Here is a 3,503-nt window from a genome sequence, read left to right on the forward strand (position 1 = left end):
GACCATCTCGGAGGCCAAGACGCGGGGGCTGGGCCCGGCCGGGCCAGGGCGCCGGCCAGGAGGGAAACGGCAGCCCTGGGGCTGGCAAAGCCACCCCGCCCCCGCCCCGAGAACCAGTCCCTCCCAGGCCCCAGGCGACGACAAGCTGTCGGAGGAGAACTTAATGAGAACTTGGAAATTTCCATAGAACGCCAGTCTGGGTATGGCTCCTTGGACTGCTAAATGGTTTCTTAAAAACCTTTAGAGCGCAAAGCAGTATGCGATCTCAGGGTATGGGTTCACATGCCGATGCTTTAGGATTGTCACAAAGCCATTCATTCATTCATTCATTCATTCATTATCTCAATGTTTATTGAGCCAATGTGCTGGGCAGGGGGCCCCGGGAACCACAGGGGACGAGACAGGTGGGTGCCCTGACTTCGGTGGGTACCCCGGAGTCTCGGTCTGGAGGGAGCCCCCAGGGAGAGAGGTTTTGTGGGTGGGAAGGAGATCTGGTGGAAGAAGGAGTGAGAGGGGAGAGGAGCCGTCACCCACAGCGGGACGGCTAGAATCAGAAAGGTGGGCAGTGACAAGCGTTGGTGAGAGAAATCAGAGCCCCGTGCGCTGCTGGTGGGGATGGAAGCTGGTGCTGTGGAAACAGCCTGGAGGTTGAAAACAGAGTTACGTGACGCAGTCATTCCATGCCAGGGTCTTTCCATGGGAAATGAAAAGGTACATCCAGCCATGGCCGGGGTGTTCAGTGGTTAGAGCATCATTCTATGGACTGAGGCATCATAGGTATGATCCCAGTGAAGGGCACATACTTCAGTTGACCATCCCCCTCCTGGTGAAGCCATGTGCGAGAGGCAACCAATCCATGTGTCTCCCTCACATTGATGTTTCTCTCTCTCTGTTTTTCCCCCTTCCTTCCACTCTCTCTCTTAAAAACAAAACAAAAAACAAACAAAAACACACACACATACACAACACAATGGTATCCTTGGGTGAGGATTAACAAACAAAAGATACATCCACCTAAAATCTTGTACACAAATGTTCACAGCAGCGTTATTCGCAATAGCCAACAGGTGAAAACAACCCCAACCCCATGGACAGACGAGTGGAGAAACCAATTGTGGCCTAGCCTATGACAGGATAGCATTCAGCCGTGAAAAGGAATGAAGCCCTGATACGGGGAGTGACACGGGCGAGCCTAGAGCACCTCAAGAAGTCAGTCACGAGAAAATCACGTGCGGTGATGCCATGTGAGATGTCAGGAACAGGGACATTCCTGGAGACAGGAAGTAGATTGGTGGCAGCCAGGATCTAGCAGAGGGAGGATGGGGTGACACCTAAAGGACAGGGGTTTCTTTTGGGGGTGATGACAGTGTCCTGGAATCACATGCAGGTGATGGTTGCACACCCTTGTGAATATCCTAAAACTGTCCAGTGGTGCACTTTAGAATTTTATGGTGCACGAGTTACCGTATTTTCCGACGTATAAGAAGACCCTCCTAATTTTACAGTTAAAACATAGGTTTAGGCCTATATTCGCTGTATAAGACTACCCCCCACTTCCGAGGCAACACCAGTTCTTTTTTTAATAGACCACCTCTCTGACTCTGGCCAATCTGAACAGGCTTTTTTTCGTTTCAAAAGTCGTCTTATACGCCGGAAAATACGGTATGTTTCAGTATTTTTAAAAAGCAGGAAAGGGCTGGGAATGGGGGCTTTCCATCTTTGGGGATCTCGTCACTGAGAGTGCTCATCCCTCTCCACCTTCCAGCCTCTTCACGCCGCTAATGGCGGCCCCTTCTTCAGGCTCTTGTGGGGGTTACTCCTGTGGCCTGGGCTGCCTGGGTGGGGCTGGCACGCTTGGAGTTCAGTAAATGCTCTGAGACCACAGGCGTGTTTGCATCAGGAGGTGGGTCTGAGATGGCTGCCGCCTGCTGCTCTGAAGCTCATCCAAAGCCTTCCACCCTTGCCCAACTGGTGTGGCTCAGTGGTTGAACATTGACTTCTGAACCAGGAGGTCAGGGTTCGATTCCTGGTCAGGGCTCATGGCTGGGTTACAAGCTCAATCCCCAGTGCGGGGCATGAAGGAGGCAGCTGATCAATGATTCTCTCTCATCATTGATATTTCTCTCTTTCTTTCTTTTTTAAAAAAATATATTTTTTTTTGATTTTTTACAGAGAGGAAGGGAGCTAGATAGAGAGCTAGAAACGTCGATGAGAGAGAAACATCGACCAGCTGCCTCTTGCATACCCCCTACCGGGGATGTGCCTACAACCAACATACATGCCCTTGACCGGAATCGAATCTGGAACCTTTCAGTCCGCAGACCGATGCTCTACCACTGAGCCAAACTGGTTTCGGCAATATTCCTCTCTCTCTCCCTCTCCCTTCCTCTCTGAAATCAAGAAAAACATCCTATCTAATAAAGAGGGAATATGTTATTTGACCCTCACGCCATCACAAAGATGGCAGCACCCACAGGCAATAAGGAGGGAATATGCTAATTGACTGCCGTGCCCTCAAAGATGGCGGTGCCCATAGCCACAAGATGGCAGTGCCCAGTCCCCTCAACCCTGCTGGGGTGGCAGGTTTGTGGCAAGATTCCACTCACCTGCCTCAGAGTCCCCCAGTCCCTTCAGCCCCCCAGCCGCCCAGGACTGCCCGAGGCTTGTGCTGCCAGCAGTGGCAGCAGCAGAGGTGTGATGGGGGCGTTGCCTTCCCTTGACGCCAGGTCACCTCCTGCCCCTGAGGGCTCCCGGACTGTGAGAGGGGGCAGGCCAGGCTGAGGGACCGCCCCTCCAGTGCATGAATTTTCATACACCAGGCCTCTAGTATTAAAAAAATACACACACAAACAAACAAAGCCCCCAGCCATGGCTGGACCCTCTGGGTTTATATGGATAGCCTTATAATGAAAGGGAGCACAGAGGGTCCTGCCAGGTATAGTTGGGCAGCTTGTTCTCTGTGCAAGCAGCATCTATGGAGCATTTACTGGATGCCAGAAACTCTGCCGAGCACTTGACCTCCAATAACCTTCATCTAATCCTCACCCTTTGGTGAGAGCCATTATCCTCCGTCTAGGAAGGCAGGAGCCTTGGAAAGCCCAGTGGTTCCCTGCGTGCACTCTCCTGTCACAGCCGCCTTGGGGAGGATGCCCTGTCCCACCCCGGGGAGGCCCTGTGGGACCCCTGGGTCAGGTCTCCCACACCCCCGGGCCTGTGGCCTGCCTGTCGCTGGGCTTTAGCTTTCGGAAGCACCCAGGTCAGACACGGGGGCCCGGGGCATCAGTGTTCTCATCGGTGAGGTCAGCAGTGACAGCATCCTTCTGCATTGCTGTCAGGACTAACGCACACAGAGAAACCTCTTGTCCATGTGAATCCTCAGAGCCGAGTGCTGGTGGCTTGTCTCACCAGTCCGTGAGGTCAGGGGGCTCAAGGGTCACTTCACAGAACTGCCTAGCACACGCGTGCTTTTTTTTTTTTTTTTAATATATATTTTATTGATTTTT

This window comes from Pipistrellus hanaki, assembly GCF_964339955.1.
Source record: "Pipistrellus hanaki genome assembly, chromosome: 15".
NCBI classification, from domain to species: domain Eukaryota; kingdom Metazoa; phylum Chordata; class Mammalia; order Chiroptera; family Vespertilionidae; genus Pipistrellus; species Pipistrellus hanaki.